Source organism: Marmota monax, unplaced genomic scaffold (genome assembly GCF_021218885.2).
Source record: "Marmota monax isolate L192 unplaced genomic scaffold, Marmota_monax_Labrador192_F-V1.1 WCK01_AAM20220418_F8-fsc00115, whole genome shotgun sequence".
Lineage (NCBI taxonomy): Eukaryota > Metazoa > Chordata > Mammalia > Rodentia > Sciuridae > Marmota > Marmota monax.
This window is the reverse complement of record NW_026694419.1, coordinates 3,660,950-3,681,955: the sequence shown is the minus strand read 5'-3', so window position 1 is coordinate 3,681,955 and position 21,006 is coordinate 3,660,950.

The following is a 21,006-nucleotide window of genomic DNA, read 5'->3' as shown; positions in this document are numbered from 1 at the left end:
AGTCCCTTCTGATGCCATGGTATGTCGAGAGATTTCTTGACATCTTTTCCTTGAATCCTATTCTGAAACTCACTGCCATTTAAGAGCCTCTACTTTTGAATCTATTTATCACCAACACAAACAAAATGAAAATATATATCTATGAAGTACCTTTCATGCATATCATACATCTTTTCCTAGTATCAAAAGATAAAGGGGGAGGGAGAGGGCTATAAAAATAATTATTCCTTGGTATATTATCTGTTGCTACATAACACTTTACTGCAAACATAGCAACTTAGAATGTCACCTATTAATTATGTAGCAGTTCCTATATATCAGCAGTCTTGATAAGACTTTACTGGGTTCTCTGATTCAAGATCTCATAAACTGCAATCAAGGTTTCACTTGGCTTCAGTCCCATCTGAAGCCCAGGGTTCTCCTCACATGGTTATAGTCACTGACAGAATTCAGTTTCCTGAGACTGGGGGGCACTGAAGTCTTCTCTGGAGGCTGCCCACAGTTCCCTGCCATGTGGTCCTCTCCATAGAGAACTCACAAGATAGAAGCTTGCTTCTTGAAGGCCAGGAAGAAAAGAAAGGGAGTCACGTGTGGAGTCACATATATGTGTGTGCAATATAATATTTATATATAATATACAATTATTATAGTTTTATGAGTGTATTATGTGTATACACACATATATATATTACAATAATTATAGGTATAATATCCCATCACCTTTACCATATAGCTCATATAACCACAGTGACATCCCCTCAGTTTCTCTTATTGGTTCACAATAGGTCCAACACACACTCAAGGGAAAGGTATTATGCCAGAGGCATGGTAATAAATAATCCAACTCCATTTTTTATGTTTGATTGAAGATAACCTCTATGCCTCTCCTCTCCTTCTTTCCCTTGTGCTTACATCCAGGCAAGCTGACAAGGAAGCCTGTATTCTCTTTCCTTTGGAACAAAAAATATTTTATTTCCACACAAGCCCTGGCTACTTATGGTAATCTTGACCCTATCCTACCTCCTAACTATCACAAGGTAAGTCTCTTTTCCTGTTCTGTTAGACCATTTGTGGGTCAGCTTGAGAAGCCTGTTCTATATTAGTAATAATCCTTTTTTATACTATCTTGGTCTGTGTGAAGCATCTTTTATCTTGACATCCAAACCAAATTTGAAATAGACTCCATCCTATTTCTGTAGTGTTTAAACATGAATACAGGAGGTAGATGCCCCTGGCATTCCCATGAGCTCTAATTGCTGCATTAGTTGCCACAATATGCAGTAATATATACTGCACCTTAAAACCATATTCAGTCTTTCTTTCAGAGGAAGCATAAGAACCCCATTACCAAAAAGTCTCTATCTTGCTGCTACATACAAGACAAACACAATTCTAATATTTTATATTTTTAGGCACTGGTTGACAAAAATCACAAATGATTACAAATGCAATGGCCAAAGAAAAATTTGAAAATGAAAAGATAACGAAATTTTTTAAAATATTGAATGAACATGAAATATGTATGTAAATTTGTCCCAGGTGAAGATTGAATATAGGTTAAACAGCAAGAAAAACCTGAAAACATTTGCATTACTACTATGAAAAATACTTGTAATGTTATTATGTCTTAGGAAAAATGCAAATAGGTTCCAATCAGTTCCAGTTGGTTGGGAAATGAAGTAGCTTTTCATTCCCATCTCCACACAGGTATTCAAGGCCTCCAATGTTCATTCAGTAAAACTTACAGGTATCTAGGATGGTGGAATGTGGTTTGCCATTGACGATAGGTCTCTGGGAAGGAGGGGAAATACAAACTGGAGAAAAGCCAGGAATGAGCCCCTTTGAGGTTGCTCCCCAGTACTTATAATAGAAAATGCCAGCCCCCATCCTCTTTGTGGAATTAGACCCCTTCTTCTCCTCCCTCCTGGCTTTAGGCCCACCTTCCCCTGCCCTTCTCCTCCTAGTTTTTGGTTACCAAAAACATACCTCCATAAATACACACGTGTCTACGTTACTTTTAAGTGGATAGGTATATTTTTAGTCTTTTTTCCTATTTCAGTATAGGCTTGGTAAAGCAAAGACGGTCTCCCTCCAACCCCCTTTTCTACTCTTAGAGGGTAGAAAAGATGGACAAAAACACAGGAATAGCTGAAATTAATATTTTTAACTCTACCTCTCAAAATAGGTTTTCATTTTCAATTAGATAATCTTCCAAAATCAATGACAAGACATCCACTAGTGGAAAATACTTGAATAACACAAATAGTTTGAATATTCTATCAGCAAGGGGAGCTTATTGTGGACAATTCTGTTTTCTTTATAATTGTGGTGCTTATAATGATGCCTCGCATATATAGAACCTAATAAATGTGGATTGAATTAAATTTTATGCATTATACTTAATAGCAAGTGCTTAATTGTTATGGTTTGGATATGAGATGTTGCCAAAAGCCCCTGTGTTAATCCAGGAGTGTTCTGAAGTGAAATGATTGGATCAGGAGAGGTGTAACCTAATCAGTCCATGCTAGTTTGAATGGACTGACTGGGTTGTTACTATAGGCAGGTGGGGTATGTTTGGATGAGATGGGTCACTGGGTCATACCCTGGAGAGGTTCAGCTTCCTCCCCTCTGTGTCTCTGGTCAACATGAATGAAGCAGCACTCCTCCACCACACCCTTCCACCATGATGTTCAGCCTCACTTTGGTCTAGAGCAATGGAGTTGGACCACCATAAATTAAACTTCTGAAAAAAATGAGCTAGAATGAACTTTTCCTCTCCTAAATTGTTCTTGTTGGGTATTTTGATCACAGTGATGGAAAGCTAACACATTAGTTTAATCCGAAGAAACATTTTTGTTTATGCTAATACAACAGTATTCTTTATCCTTTGATTTGTAAAACAGATTCACTATAAAAACTTTAAAATTGCATTTGTTTTCACAAAAAAAAATAAAAATATCCTTAATGATTTGTATTTTTGTGAAAATTAATTAATATGACATGTTAACTAAGCCTCTGCCATCCAATATTTAACTTTCTCTTGTTGCAAAGTTGCTATTAGTTGCAGTGAGCTATTGCTGGATAACAATCCACCTGCAGACTCAGTTATTAAACCAATAATTATTTATTATTAAATATCATGAGTCATGGGCTTGGTGCTGGTTGATCTTGATGGTTCTTGCTCATGGTTTTGCAAATTAGTTTTACTCCATATGCATCTCATGACCCATCCCCTCCCTGGTGGCTAGCCCAAGCACATTATTCTTATGGTGATGATACAATCCAAAAAGAGCAAAGTGTTTCATCTTTAACACTATTGATATTTTAGATTGAACAACGTTTTTGGTTAGAGAGTTGCCCTGCCCTTCACAGGATGTTCAGCAGGATCCTGACCCACTACGTGCCAATCCCTGACATGGCAGCAATGGAAAATATTTCCATATATTACCAAATTCCCCTCGGAGCAAAATTTCCCTATGCTGAGAACTATTTGCCTGGTTTTCTTTCTGCTAAATAAATATGCAAGTTCTTGGATCCTGGTTTTGGTGCTACCTCATTCCCTTGGCCAGAGCAGATTACAGAAGAATCTAGAATCAAAAGGAGTAACAGGTTGCCTGCTCATGGCAAAGATTCATGGGAAGGGAATAGACACAAGGAGGTAAGAGGGATTGCAGTATTAAGAGTCAACTCAAGTCCACAGCTAAGACTTCAGGAACTTTACTGTGGTGTAGACTGTCTCCCAATGTTAAAACATTTTCCTAATTTGCACTTTTATTAAAACAAGCTTTCACGACTTAGGTCCTGGACTACTACTCCATCCTTTTTGGTCTTATTATTTGCATTATCTATCAGACATAATAAAATAAAATTAATTCCTTTTACATTAGATTTATCAATATAATTCACAAAGTAATCAAATATAAGAATTATACTAGAATGTTCTGTCAATGACAATAACAGTAATTTCTTACTTGGAATATTATATTCACCCTTAACATATATCAAGTGACAGAACAGAATGCCTGATTTTAAAACAATACAAATACAACAGGTATGCATGCAGAGACTTGTATACATGTGTAGTATACGCTAAATAACACAATTAAGAATTAAGTATTTTTCATTTAGAAAAAAAAAACAGGTTGTAGATGTTGGCTAATAATTTTTTAGAAAAACAGAAACAACTATACTTTAAGGGAAAGAATTTATTAATTTGGGTAACCCTGAGCAAGTTAATTTAATCTGAGACTCATTATTTTGAGTCACCAAGTATATTATGCTGAATCATAATTAAATTTTCCAATATGTAATTATTTATTTTACCCATAAGAAAGCAATTTCATGTGATTCAGTAATTTCAGCCTCACAATATTTTTAGAAGGTTAAAAGACTCAATATTAGTTGTTTCTTGAACCAAATTAAAACATACAAAATGGTAAGTAGTCAGAGAAATGTAGAAATTCGTGATAACAATACAGCACGATCTCTAATGCAAAACATGACAGCATTTTCCAGGAAGCATCTGCTCCGTCTTAATAGCTTTGATCAAATTCCAAATTATAAAAATGAGATCACATAAAAAGTGGAGAGTTGCTAAAACAATTGGAGGTGGTGAGGACAGGGAAAAGAATAAAGGAGAAAAGGATGATTTCCTTTAAAAATAGAACAAAGAAGGGCACAAAAGAGATTAAAAAGAAGTTGGGCCTGTTATTCTGAAATATTCCCATGTGGTAGTGGAGGGACTATTATTGTTCTCTGACTCTTTAAATCAATCAAACCTTACCCTTGAAGCAAAACACAAAGATTAAAGTGTTCTCTTTTGAAACTAAGCAAAAGATGAGTCATGCTTTGGGGTATGTTTCTTAAAAAGACATTTTAAAGAGAAAGAAGTGATAAGAAGACAGTATGAGCACAGGTCTTTATTGAATTCCTTCTTTAATTATAAGAGAAGGATCAACTTTAAGTCAATTGGCCATGATACGTTATGTTTACTTTTAAAAATAAAATCAACAATATCTTTCTTTAAAAAGAACTAAGCAGATAACACTGAAATAAATAGATTGGTGATTCCAATCCTTTCTCAAGATAAAAAGTAGAGCTCACAGACCCCATCCTGGTTGGCAAAATTAGAATCTGGCCTTAAAGTTGATAATTTTTATTTTTCATAATATTCACAACTCATTTTCATCATTTATATTCCCAAAAAAACTCAGCTTAAACTTAAATTTTATTATTCTTGTCATTTATTTAATTAATCTTATTTTTACACACCAGAGGCCAAGTCTATTTTTTCAGATCCAAATGTCTATTCTTACGTTAGTATTCAAATGATACTGTCTTTTCTGTGTTTTGATGTTCTATCTTACATTGAGTTAATAACCAATTACTTCATTCAAAAAAAAAGATATTCATTTTTTAAAAGTAACACTTGTAATGGAGAAAAAAATATATATTCGAGGCAAAATGAACTACATTTACATCTTTTGTCTAAAATCCACATGCATCTAGAACATGATACAATGATAAAACATTCAAAAAGTTGTGGCATGTTAATTAATTTTATACTCATTAGAAAATCAAGGAGAGTACCTATGATGTCACTCCATGAAACACTGGCCCCTCTCTCTGAAACTGTACATTGCAGAGCCCTATAGGAACCTCACAGGAGTCATTGTGCTCCAAGGGAGGAATTTGCATAGAGGGCATATGAAAATGAATGAACCTGGAGTGGTCCCAGAAAGGAAGATAAGCAAAAACCTTTGTTATACAAAGACAAGTTATTGAATATTTTTGGATAAAGAAAAGCTACCGTAAAAAGGTCTTATTTTCTTTGATTAATTTCAAATCAGACTGGATAAAGAAAGAAAGGTTGGATCTTGGTTGAGGCAAAGGAAAATAAAATCCCAAATTCAATCATAGCAATTTCACATATAGGTCTTTATTTGAAGAAAATAATCAAGCATGGTATCAAAAATATAGGTAAAGGATGTTCATCAAAAAGTTAAAAGGATGTTTATCAATGAAAAAGTATATCCAAACAATGGGGCACCTTGTAGTTACCACAGGTGATAATTATAAGAATTTCAATGATATAGAAATATTCTCTCTATATAAAATATCAATTAAAAACATTTTACATAACTGTGTTTATTATTATGGTAATTTCACCTAAATATTAATGAATATATCAATAAATAACACCCAAACAAGTAGGTTACATATAAGCATAGAAAAAAGATCAGAATGAACTGTAATTTTTAAATTGTATCTAGATAGTGTATTATGACAGGATTGTAGTTTTGGCTTTTTCCTCTTTCTATTTCTTTATTTTTCAACTCTTTAGTATAAATATTTATTACATTTATAATCATGAACAAAAGTGAAACAGAACACACGTGAATGAAGGAGTCACCCTGTTCCTCCTTTTAACACTTGGCCAGATGGAATGGATTTTATACCCACATGCTTCTGTTGACTTTTTCCTAAGGTACATTGTCAGTTAACCCACCTCACACATTCTACATACACTCTTCCTTGAAGATTTCATCTTGAGCCAACAAAATTAGGCTAAGGTATTAAGAATGAAAAAACGATAGCTTTGTGTTTCTCATTTCTCCAAGATTAGCTTCTATCACCTTCAGAGTAAGGTACCTTCCAGAGGGATAAATGGTTAAATTGAATAGCTTCCAGAGAGATGTTTGGAGCAGAGATGCAACCGTGGGAGCCAAGGCTAAAGGTAGAGAAGAAGCAGGTAAGATCAGCCAATGAAAGCTCAAAAGGCCCGAGGGAGAGAGCAAAGAACCCAAGTCTGAGTACTGCCAATGCCCAGGGAAGTCTGAGAAAGAAAATAAATGATGGAGACTGTGAGGTTGATAGAAATGATGGAGACTCTGAGGTTGTTTTGCCATGCCAGGTAAAACAAGTGAGAATGCTCTAACAGAACCTGAAGAGCCTGAAGAGAAAAGAAAAGCGGCTTCACTGAGGAGGAGGCTGTGACCAGACAGAGAAAGCAGAAGGAGAAGGACACTGAAGACAAGGTACGTTACATACAAAGGAATGAAGAGATGGAAGTCCTTTTGGGAGATGGAGACTCTAAATATGGAAAAACAGGTTGGAAATTAAATTGTGAGACATTTTTGAACTCCCAGTTAGAAAGAGAGAAAAGACGGAGTATTTAGCTTAGTAAGTCCTAAAAACCTAGATTTGATGAGAGAGAAAAAAAAATCTTATAAATTCCACAGCTTCTTTTGAGGTATAAAGAATAAAGCTCAGAGGTCTAAGAACATAGCTTTCCTATTGTCTGTGAAACTCTACAGAGACAATAATGAGAAATGCCCATCTGGTGTGGCAGAGAGAAAGCATCCTGTGAAGATGTGGCCTGTGTCTCTGCACAGGGGAGGAGAAACATGAAGGAAACAACAACATAGTCTCCAAATGAGTTTCACAAGTAGCCAAGAACATGCTGGCAGGCCCTTGGCTTCCCACTCTTCCAATATGGCACCAGGGGGTGGGATCCAAGAGAATTCACCTAGGGTGGCATACCCCAGTTCACTATTCATGTATAGGTGGTGGTGCCCCCATGCCACCAGGTTGAATGCAGAGGTGGGAGGAGATTGGTGAATGCAATGAAGCCAGAGTTAAGGAGGGCAGAGAGCAGGGGCATCAAAACTGAGGCAAGGACTACAAATTTCAATAAAGAGTGTCTGCACACTGTCTAGAATGACAAGATGATGGAGACACAACTAAGCAGGCACCAGTTTGAGATGCACAGGGACAAAAAGAAATATAGCCATTCTGTACTCCTGAGGTTAGCACAGGCCCAAAGTACATCAGGGGGGCAAGAGAAGTCCCTTACCATCACCCTAATGATAGGTCAGTCTCTATCCTGAATTAGTTGCAATCTTGGGAAGAAGTTTTATTGACTAAACTGATTTATCATAAAGAGAAAGTTTTAAGTGAAACTCATTTCTTTTTAAGTGGCAAAGTTGACATTTTCCCATTTGGGGCAGAAAAGGCTTATGAATAAGGTAAAATCAATTGTAGAAAATTTCTAAAAATTGCCATTTCAGTATTTCTGATATGAGATGATCATGACATCGACCAAATGAGATTCAAGGGGAAATATTTTTATAGGACAGAAAAGTGTTTTTGAAAATCAAGTAAATAATAATTAGAATGATGATGTCTAATTTTAGAAAAAAATAGTATCTTTCTTCTACTTACACATAATCTCAGAAAATTTGGTCTCTGTTGGTTATAGGAGCTTTGAAAATTCCTTAAAAGTTTTTGAGATGGATGAGATAATTTTATATAAAACATTTAGAATAACCATTATAATATAACAAGCACTCAGTAAAAATAAGCTGCTGTTACAATGACATTGTCTCTTGGTCACATGTTGATGTACTGTAATTTAGTCAGTTTGGAGGAAAGAAAACTGAAGCCATCTATACAGGTATGCAGGCTGTCCCTTGGTTTTATGAAGTATAGAAGAGTATCAGTGAATGAAATAAATGAAATCCCCATTAATATTCCTGGGGTGGAGTACCTGAATGATGAGGCCAGTAAATTAATCCAATATTGATGCTCAAACATTGTTACATAAAATATCCTAACTACTAACTATAGTCCACTGCATAGGGAAATGGCTGGAAGTAAATACAAAGTTTTTGAGGAGATTGTTTTGCCAACAAACTCCCAAACTAACTGCAATATCATGTAATGTTTCATCCTTAAATTCATCTCTAAGTTCCTCCAAATTGCACCCTTAGAAAGAGACCTTTGAAAGCTGAAAAACCCCAAGACAAGACTTTTTGCCCTAAGCCCACCTCAAAAGAAGCAATGGAAAACAAGGACAAGAAGGAACCACCCCAATTCCCACTTCTCACACATAGAATGCAGAACCAGAAGCCAAGGAAAACAAAACCCAAAAGAGAGAAGAGCCAGGAGATGCCAGATTTGCTATGGATGTGCTTGGTACCTACCCTGATCACCTATTACCATGCCCTGCTACAGTACTGCTGGTTGCTGGCTGCTACAATCCTACCCTTCCCCAGAGAATTGCTTCCTGCCAATCAGAGCCCACTGGCTCAGAGAGATGTAGGCAGTTACAGGAAACCTTGCAACTAAGTGGTAGCCAGCAAATAAAGACCTACTGAAACAGTAAGTATAAAAGCCTCACCCTCTTGCTTCAAGACAAGCAGTTCCCTGTGAATGCTTCAAGCCATTCACACTATCAGTTCCCTGTGGAATGAAATAGAGGGTGAAGTTCAATTGAACTCATCTTCTTTCTTTGCTTTCTATCAGCCCCTCCTTTTCTTATTTCCTTAGAAGTTTCTTCTGAAAATACTCTTAATATAATAACTAGCATAAGAATCACCATCTCCGACTCTGCTTCCAATGATGGAACTTAAAACACTGCTACAGCAATGAATCCTTGCTTTGACTGCCCTGAAGATTTTATATTTTGCTAGGATACATCAACTACATGCATTTCCCATTATTCCCTCTTATGGATCAGAATTATAACTGTAGACATAAAAGAATCTAGGATTCTTAGTCTATGATCAATATTGTATGTCAGAGACAGATAATTTATCTTTATGGTCACAGGTCATGAGGAGCCTTGAATGAAATGCTGCCTTGGAATGAAGGTAAATACATTCTATCTATGAGAAGAAGGTATATATTGGTATTAGGCAATCAAACCAGCATAGAGAAGATGTTGTTAGCCTTTCTGTATTTGTCAGGGTTGTTTAGAGTAACAGAATCAATAGAATGAATAGATAGATAGATAGATAGATAGATAGATAGATAGATAGATAGATATAGATATAGATATAGATAGATAGATAGATATAGATAGATAGATAGATAGATAGATAGATATAGATATATAGATAGATTGATTTATTAGGTTGGCTTACACACACACTCAGAGTCTAGACAGTCCCACAATGGCCACTCATGTGGAGAGTTGGAGAAATCATGGTTACTCAGTCCAAGAAGCTGAAAACCTCATAACAAGAGAGACCAATGATGCAGCCCTAGTCCAAGGCTTAATGCCTGGGAGCTCCCTAGAGAGTCACTGGGGTAAGTCCATGTTCACATAATCTGAAGAATCTAGAGTCTAATGTCTTCAGATAATGGCTGCAGCAAAATATGTACCTGCTCAATAAAAATCAAGTCTGCATGTGCAAACAAAACTCCTCATTCTTACATTTTTGCTACCATTGTTCATCCTGGCCCCCAACCAATCAGACAGTGCTGCCTATATTCAGGGTGGATCATCCCTCTTTTAATTGGCTGACACACATACCAATCTCCCCAAACACCATTGAAGACATACTTAGAATTGTACTTTACCAGTTTTCTAGGACTTTCTCAGTCAAACTGACAACCATGATGAACCATCACACCACCCAATATCCATTCTTCCTTATTTCCTTTCAAATTGAACACTGATTTTGCGTGATATAGAAATTGCACCATCTATAATTATATGCCCTACTCCATAGCAGATAGGGGTCACTACATGATCTAGTTATGGACAATAAGATAGAAGTAGAAATCACAAGCCAAAGCTTTGGGAAGACTTATTGGAAGAAACACAGCTGGAAAGATCCTTTACTATATACCCTTGCCGATAGAAGTAGAGTGGCCATCTACTCTACTCTACTTTCATAATTACAATTATGAAATGAAAGTCACATGTTAATAATTTCATGGGAAAAAATATGGACTCATGATATAAACCTTTACCAATTGAAGTTACTGTCAGGTTTTTTTGGTTTATCAAATACCATCTTAATCCATAAAACACAGAAAAAGGAAATGGATCAAAGGATAAGGACATTTATAAAAGAAAGGAAAATTTCCAATGATCAATAAATATTTTCAGTTTTATATTTGGGTAAGAGATTGGCAATGGTTAGAAGTATTAAAAAGCAAACAGTATCAGAAAAGCTATGAGAAAGCAGACATTCATGCACTGTTAGGAAGACACATAGGGTGTGTCCAAAGGAAGGGTTAAGAATGTACCTACATGTAAAACTATGCTCTCCAGATTTCTGGTGAGAGAATGCAATCTAAGTAAAAGCATTTATATCTTCTTCCACCCAAAGCCTTCATAAAATAATCATAAAAGTCATTACTCACAAAAGAGTTGCATAGATTTTTAAAAATCTATAGGAATATGCAGATAAACTATTATAATTGGTAATTACATTATAGGCACTATTGACACAAGCCAAAAACCAGAAGAAATATTCCTTAAGAGTAAAATAGACAATTAAGTGATGGCATTTTTCTATAGTTTAATAATATCAGAAGGAGAATAAATCAACAAATGTTACAACATGATTGGCTTTCACAGACAAAACATCCAGCCAAAGGAGCCAGACTATAGTGTTTACCGTCTGCTTCCATTAGTATTTAATCAAAAGCAAGCAAAACTACTCTATTTTGTTTGAAATGAGGAAAGTGGAGGGATTTCTGGAGTAGATGATGGGGTTTAGGTCTTTTGCAGTACTGGTAATATTCCTTGACATAGGTACTTAGATGTGCTCACTTCCTAAAAGTTGAATGCACTGAAAGATCTGTGGACATTTCCACAGTTATGTTAAGCTTTCATAAAATGTTGACTTAAAAAACACATGATATTCAAATGGATACCAAAAGGATATTCAAAACACATAATAGAGTCAGGCCTGGTGGTGCATGACTATAATCCCAGTGATTTAAGAGACTGAGGTGGGAGGATTGCAAGTTCAAGGGCAGCCTGGGCAACTTATCATGACCCTGTCTCAAAATAAAAATAAAAAGAAAGGGCTAGGGATTTGGCTCAGTGGTAAGAGACCCCTGTGTTCAATCTCCAGTACTGTATTAGTCATAGTTCTCTAGAAGATCAGAATCAATCAATAGGAAGTACAATTATAAAAAGCATATTTATCAGATTGGCTTATGTGATCAGAAACTGGATAATATAAAATGGCTGGAGAACTGGAAGAACCAATAGGTACATAGTCCAAGAGGCTGAAGCCCCAGCACAAGAGGGATTAACTGTGCTATCCTAGTCCAAGACCCTAGGTTTCTGGAGAATCACTGGCAGAGTCTGCTTTGGAAGAGTAAAGAAGCAAGAGTCAGACATCCTCAGATGCTCGCAGCAACAATCAAGAACCTATTCAAGAAGAATCAAACTTGCATCTGCTGCTGCTTCCTTGTTCTTTCAACTTTTATTCCATCCAAGCCATCATCCTATTGAATGGTGCTGCCCACATTTAGGAATGGTCTCCATTTCACTTGACTATCCTACATGCCAATCATTCCTGAACAAACCCTCATGGACCCACCACCCATAAGCCTCTTAATCATCAGCATCTCTTAATCTAATCAAACTGACAATTCAAATTAACTTTAATAATTCCCACCTAACAGTAGTGGCCAGGTATGCAACAATTTTCAAGACCAGAATTGACAATAAAACAGCGAAGAAGCAGGACAGCTTGGTTTAATATGTGATCTTTTGCCTTTAGTTATTTGTGTGTGAGCAAGTGAAAAACAAAAACAACAAACAAAAAGAGTGGGAACCTGAATCCCTTGTTTGCAAAACAATGAGGCTGCACTAATAAGCCTTCAAGAATGAGACTCCATGATCCTGCAATTGGCAGAAGTCAATCATAGAAGGGCTTTCCCAAGGCTGTCACTAACAATAGAGTTTCATGGAGGAATGGAATGTTCAAATCAGAGTAGATCATACCTCCCAGTTAAAATATCCTTGAAAGATGGTTACTGAGGTAGCTACCCAGATGAGGTAGAAAAAGAATTGAAAATAATTATGTGAGTAAATCAAATAACTTCCCTGTAATTACTTGTTAAAAACACATTTGCTCAAATCAGCATCCTTATATCAGAGAAAACATTCAGCATTTGGATTTTTGGGATTAGCTAACTTCACTTAACATTATATTCTCTAACCCCATCCATTTACCTGAAAATGCATGAATTTATTCTCTTTTTTTGCTGAGTAATATTCCATTGTGTATATATACCCCATTTTTGTTATCCATTCATCTACTAAAGGGCATCTAGTTTGCTTCCACAGTTTAGCTATTGTGAATTGTGCTGCTATAAATTTTGATGTGGCTGTGTCCCTGTAGTATGCTGTTTATCAAGCCCTTTGGTTATAAACCAAGGACTGAGGTAGCTGGGTCAAATAATGGTTCCATTTCCAGTTTTCCAAGGAATCTTCATACTGTTTTCCATATTGGCTGCACCAATTTGCAGTCCCACCAGCAATATATGAGTGTGCCTTTTCCCCCACATCCTCGCTAACACTGTTGTTTGTATTCTCATTCTGACTGAAGTGAGATGAAATCTTAGAGTAGTTTTGATTTGCATTTCTCTAATTGCTAGAAATATTGGATATTTTTTCATATATTTATTGATTGATTGTATATCATCTTCTGAGAAGTGTCTGTTCATAAATAAATTGGCCCACTTATTGATTGTGTTATTTGGGATTTTTTGGTGTTTAAATTTTTAAGTTCTTATAATAGGGTCGAGGGGGGGTGGATCATGGGAAGAATAGATGAACTCTAGATAGGGCAAAGGGGTGGGAGGGGACAGGAGGGGGCATGGGAGTAGAAAAGACAGTGAAATGAGATAGACATTATTACCCTAAGTACATATATAAAGACAGGAATGATGTGACTATACTTTGTGTACAACCAGAGATATGAAAAATTGTGTTCTATATGTGTAATATGAATTGTATGTTATATAGCAATTATAACATCTATAATTATATTCCCTACTCCATTACAAAACAATAACATGTGACAGCATTCTGTCATATATAACAAATCAGAATAAAAAATAATTAATTAATTAATTAAAAAAAAGAAATTATGGCTCAGTATGGAAAAATCAGCCAGAAGATATAAAAAGAAAATTGGCAGCAAAAGGAAGGTCTTTGTATATCCTCCTTTGAAATTGAATATAAAGTGAAATTTTATTTAAAGAAAAGAAAGAAGTAAACAAAATATACAGGGTAGTGAATGTTATCAAAGGGAAATCAGTGCTATATAAGTGAATAGCAAGCAGATTTCAACCCAGTCTGGAGAGAGGGAAAGTTTTCTGAGGAAATGTCAGTTCATCTAAGGATGAGGGAGGGTTAGCAGAGAGAAAACAAACAAACAACAACAACCAAAAAAAAACATTAGCTGGGTGCAGTAGTGCACCCCTATATTCCCAGAAGCTTGTAAGGCTGAGGCAGGAGGATTCTGAGTTCAATGCTAGCCTTAGCACCTTAGTGAGGCTCTGGGCAACTCAGCAAAACCCTGTATCTAAATATAAACATATAAAAAAGCCTGGCAATATGGCTCAGTGGTTTATCATCCCTGGGTTCAACCCCCTATACAAAAAAACAAAACATGCATTAATTGCCTTAATTCTTTCACTCTATTCAATAATACACAGATAATTCTGGAATTATCTAATTATCTTTATAACATGAAAATGCAAAGTAACCACCTTGGGTCATAAATTAAATTATTAATAAAGCAACAATTCTCCTCTTTATCATTTATGCTATTGAGTGTTTCTCCTGTTAATAAGCTTCTAGTATATAAAGTAAGTGAAATAAAGGAAAATAAACCAGAAATTAAATATTTAAACAAGATCATATTTTGTATTTTAAAATACTATAAGTTGTTTGAAGTATATCAAAGTGTAAATATTGCCCACCAAAACCTCTCTTCTTAACCAATTCCTATTATGCTTCCTAACAAGCCACAATTTAACTAATTTGACCTATGAATAAATGTTTTCCATTTCTTATATGAAACTTAAATATTGTTGGACACTCCTATCCTAAACTACCATCTTGTATGCCTGAATACTTCCTCTTGCCATTGAATTGAATATTTGTAGAGAGTTTCTTATAATCAGTTTCAAACCATTTTATGTCTAATATATTTGGATTATGATCACATTATTCAAGGAAATGTAATAGAGCATGAAATATGAATAAAAAAATAAAAAGAAACCTGCTTTATAATTAATTATGCACAATTTTAAGGAAATCATAACTGGATGCTATGGATTGAACATCTGTGGTTGCCCAAGCTTCATGTTTTGAAGCTTTAAGGTGATGGTTTTAGGAGGTAAAGTTGTGAGAAGTTATTAGGCCATAAGAGTGGAGCCCTCAAGAATGGAGGTAGTGCCCTTATAAATACAAGCCAAAAAGAACTCTCCTCTCCCTTCTACCATATGAGGACCTAGTGAGAGGATACCATCTATGAATTAGGAAGCAGGCACTCACCAGCTTGCCAATGGCTTGATCTTGGACCTCCTAAACTCGAGAACTTTGAGAAATAAATTTTGTGTTTGTTTTTTTTTTTAAGAATCTAATCCATGGTATTTTGTTAGAGGATCCTAACTGTACTACAGCACTGGATATTGATATGCATTATGGGGTTGAAAGATGACATGGAACTGGAATCACTGAGTTTTACTCATAGAAAAAGCCTACCAAATTGCAGAAAAATAAACTATTCATCTAGTTTTAATTTAGAGACAAAGGTTTCTTTTTAATGTTGTGTTCATCAGTCAGGCTGTCTAGGTTATACTGCAATAAGAAATAATCAGTAAACAAATAATAAGTAACTAAAAATAAATAATCCCCAAGTTTCAGTTACTTAATATAACAACAGTTTATCATAAATACTCTACACCCATTAGAATATGCTTGGAAAGAGAAGACTTTGAATTTTATGAATATCTCTAATGAACACCTCATTAAATTTAACCAACTGTAAAATTAAAGGGTATATAGCCCACACAAGACTATCCTCACTACTGACACCAATTGCAAACTGGTTTGTGTGTACAGTGGAAAGTGGTTTCCAAAACTATCCTTAGGTTCTGTAATTCACTAGAAGAACTCACAGAACTCATCAAAAGCTATTTTATTCATGTTATGGTTTAGTACCAGGAAAAGTTACAAGTGAAAATCAGCCAAGGGAAAATGACAAAGGAAAAAGTCTAGGAAGAATATCAAACAAGGAGATCCTGTTATCCTCTCCCCAATGAGAGAATCTTGGAAGAGTTACTTTCCCAGCACTAGGTATAACAATTCAGAATACTGGCAATCAGGGAAACTCATGTGAACTTTTGGGGCCCAGAGTTTTAATTGGAACTTGATCACTTTCTGTCCCGTCCCTCCTAGAAGTCAGGCTAATACCTTTATTTTTTTGTCCCCTATCCCAGGCAAATAAAGACACTTCTATCAGGTTGTACATCCCAGGGGACTAGAGAACATCTTTGAGTGCCAAATTAAAGGCCAGACTTATCTTTGGGTAAATTTAATTCTTCACTAAACAACACTGTATTTCATGACTTTGTGGGTAACTGGCCAAATACATGGCCCAATTTTATTGGATAAAAGGACTCCTCCTAATTCTTCCAATTAACTCTTTAGTATTAGTTGCATACTAATTGTCTCAACCATATATTGCCCACCCAGAGTAAATACAAATCTTGCTTCTCTGTCCTAGATAAAGCAGAGTAAGTTTTGTACAGTGAGAGAACCTTTCCAGGTAACATCCAATCAATCTGGTGACTGTCTCTTAATATAAAAAGCCATGATTATCTTTGTTGCACCTCATACTCATATATTCCAATTCAGAGAGCACATTCCAGAGAAAATAAAGCCATTCCTGAGCAAGATGCATTTCAAAAATGAGTGCATTAAAAGAAAAACCTTTTAAATTGAGCATTGCATGAATCTATGAAGACGAGAATTAGATACCATAAAGAATTAGATTTGATGAAAACTCATCACTCAAAATATTAGCAATTATATATAGAAAAATTAAAACCTTGCTGTAATTCAAACAAAAACCTTGAAAAGCACATAGCCAGATTGTCTACACACCAATGCATAGATATCTGTCATTTCCATAAGAGTTCATAGGAATTAGGGATGAGGAATTTGGAGAAAGAACTCTAAATAGGTTAAAGGGGTGGTAGGGGAAGGGAGGGGTATGGGGTTAGAAATGATAGTGAAATGTGATGAACATTATTATCCAAAGTACATGTATGAGGACAAAAATTGGTGTGAATATACTTTGTATACAACCAGAGATATGAAAAATTGTGCTCTATATATGTAATAAAGATTGTAATGCATTCCATTGTCGTATATAAATTTTTAAAAAATTAATTTAAAAAATCTTGCTTTCTCTAAAAAACATATGAGACATGAATACAGATTTCAAAAGAGATTTATAATTAGATGAACAGAAAGAAGGGGAAGATAAATGGATCTACTGTTATAATCCAAAATGAAGAGGCAAATTGGTCTGGATATTGTGAGAAATCTGAGAGATCTATTTGAGCAAACAGGAGAATCTCGGCTATGAGTGGGGAGAGACAGGAGCAAGTTAACATAGAGTCTGGTTTTATCTGTAAGCTAAAGAAAACCCTGAAGTTTGGGGCAGATGAGGTGATGCATGTAAAGAAGTACTTTAAAAATATTATTTATGCAATAATGTGATAGATTAAAGATGAAAAATACCACCAGCCAAAAGATCAAGTACTTTTTCTCTGGGAAATGTTACTAGTTTCCATTCCATATTATGTCTTGCATAAATATCTGTAGCATATTTGAATTTCAAAGATACAAAACTCTGAAATTAAAGATATAAACCTATTTTCCTTCACCAAGTGATTTCCATCATAAGTCTCCACTAAAGAAATATTTTCTCTCAATTAGGGTTTGCACCGTTATTTCAAGTATTTCAAGTATAAAACTCTCAAAAATCAGGATCCTCTTGCATTCTTCCTCTCAACAGAGCTAAATCCATGTTCCAAGGCAGCTAGATATATTAGCATGTCATGGCTGGGAGGGGAGGAGATATAGGTTTCACACTGACCTAGTATTAGCTCTGGTCCCTATAAGAAGTAACCTTTGTTCATTGACATCTCTCCATTCTGCTTTCTAGTGTTGATGTGCTAACCTCTTTATGGAGTTTGGTTTCTATGGTCCATACCCCACATTTATAGGTGACATCACCTCACCATCACCACAGTGCAACTCCCAGTCTTCAGAATTTTCTCAGCCCTGTCACAATCTTCTTGGAATTGTTAAGAGCAATCTGTGAGCTGTGTGCAGACTACATTGGCATTGAAGCCTAGTGAATAGGAAAATCTGGTGTCTGGGAACTTCCAGTGGACATTTCCTCTGGCTAAGACTGCTCAGACACACTCTGAGCCCTATTCAAGCTCTGCCTGGTCTCACACAGTACCGGAGATGGAGTGACCTGCTACAACCACCCAGCCACACAGCCTCTCAGAGATGAGTGTGACCTGTCAAGATGCCTATCAAGCTGCTGACTGCAAGACACCATGAAACAAAACTCCACCCCTGAAACTTTATCCCTAACTTTGATGTATCCCCTTAAATAAACCACAGGAGCCATTTTCTAGTTGTCCAGCTCCAGCTTCTGTGTGGGCTTGAACCTATCATGTACTCCATCCTTTAAAACTAATTCTGACTGTGTGTCTTTGGTCTCCATTAATTATTCTAGACTTTAATTTCTTAGGTGACTTACATCCTCTTGAGCAGGAAGAACCACCCCTAATGAGGTGCTGGACACTTTCCCATATAGAATAATAAACTTATATGTACTCTTACATGCAACTTTGGGATCAAGATTATCCACTTTGAGAAGTTACAGAGTGGGAATCACAGGGGCTGTCTTGCCAACTCTCAGTTGGGTTTCTCTGTCCTGCTATACCAAACTAGTGGACAAGTTTTTGCATGAGGCTACATCCCGGTAGATGAAATATAGGTTTCTTCTGTTCTCAGATATTCTAAAACTCATCAAAGTTGCCTGAACACATCTCCCTCTAGCTGTTCATCTTGTCATTTTCTGAAGCCATCAAAAATTATCTACTTTATGAGTGGAAATTGACTTTTATGATATTATTCAGTCTTTTCAACAATATTTTTGATAGTAGGAACTTTATTTTCTGAGGACTTCAGTTCCTTTTCAAATTCTCTCCAAAAACTTCTCTTGGCAAAACTCTTATAATTGAAAGTCTTAGAAGTAGGTCAGAGTAGCTAAGTAAGTAAATTCTGGAATTAGTCCTCTAAGGATTGACACCTGGCTCCATGACATACTATAAGTACAAATTGATGCAAATTGCCTTAATTTGTCATTGTAAGGTGTAAATTATAACTAACCTCATCCAATTAATTGTTCTGATAATAAACTTATATAGTATAAGAGTCTTAAATGAGCACTTGGTGCATATATACACTCAATAAAATTGAACTGACTTTGTTTAAGAAGTGTTGTGTCAACTTCAAGTCTTCAAAATAACCTCTAGATCAAGGTTTTATAATCTCAGCTTTGTTGTGATTTCGGATCACATAGGCTTTTTTTTTTGGAAAGCTATCTTGTTCATTATAGGGTATAAAGTAGCATCCCAGGTTTCTCCTCACTAGATACCAATAGATATACCCACTCAGATCTGGTACCATAAGTATCTCTAGAGCTGGCCAAATATCCCCGGAGTGTGTGTGTGTGTGTGGGGGGGGGGGCAGTAAGTAAAATTACTTTCATGGAGAACCACTGTGCTGGGCTGGATGGAACTCAAAAGCTAAGAATTTGACTTTTTCTGCAGTTAGCATTTCTTTTAGGTGAAAAATATCATACTTGTATCTAATTTCATCAAATGGCCTGAAGGGTATTATAGAATTATAGAAGAAAATAACAGTTAAAAATGTTATACCATTTCCTTCAGTAAATTTTTAAATTTTAATTCTACTTGAAGGCAATAAACAGACAAGATGATACCTAAAGTTCTTCTGGTTTTACTTTCTTTGGTTAAGAAAACATGAAATCAATTGTAATATTTCTGTTATAGTAGGCATTTTAAAAGTGAATAATGCCAATGATGTTTAGTCTCATAAGGCATTAACCAGTTTTTTTTAAATCAACTCATTGTAATGACCACCAAACTTAATTAAAAATGTCATTTATATGCATATTAAACAACCCATCCACATTTCATGGTTGAACAAGACCTCTGCTTAATAATCTAATTTGTACTGCAATAAAAATAAAATCAGTTTCTGAATGTTACTGGTAGTTTACAATTTAATTTACTAGTAATGTTTTTCTTGGTGTAATATAAGACTCTCCATTCACTGCTTGAAGTATTCTGAATGCTAGTTACATTCCATAGTTATTTTCATTGTGTGGTCATTGGACTTTGAAATCTGATCTTTTTTCAAAATAAGATTGCAGCTTAATGATTTATATCAATATGACTTTAATATACACGTTAGTAATTTTCTTTTTTTTTCCTCCTTGAATGGAAATTTCTTTTAGCTCACAGCCATACGACCATCTAAAGTGAGTGGTATCACTAAATTGACATAATGAAGATTTTGAAAGTTAGAGTTAAGAATGAGAGGATAATAACTGGGTCTGTGTGTCCTGAGCCAAGTCCCCAAAATCCCAAGGTCCAGTTTTGTCATGTGTAAAATAGGGAAAATAGCAGTGCCTACCAAAGTTTTGTTATGAGACTTGACTGCACTGGTCAGTATGTGTAAAACATGTATAGGAATAGCTGAGTCATAACGTGAATGATATGCTTTAGTTCTTGAAAGTAATGATGGTAAAACAATTGAATTCAAATAATTAAATGCATTAAGTTGCAGAGCCTTTATAGCTAAATGAAGACTAATACAAAACAGTTATACTCATTTCTGGCTGCTCATTAGAGTTAGTCAGGATGGCTGAAAACATACCAGCCCCCAGTACTCCTCCTGGACTAATTAAATTATAATATTTCAAGGTGGGCCACTGGTATTGGTGTTCTCAAAAACTCTCCAGAGTATTCCAATCTGAAAATATTGGCTGGAATCCAGGATGAGAGCAATAATTGCCAAGTTCCTCTTATGTTCTCATTCTACATAAATTTATGAAGAGT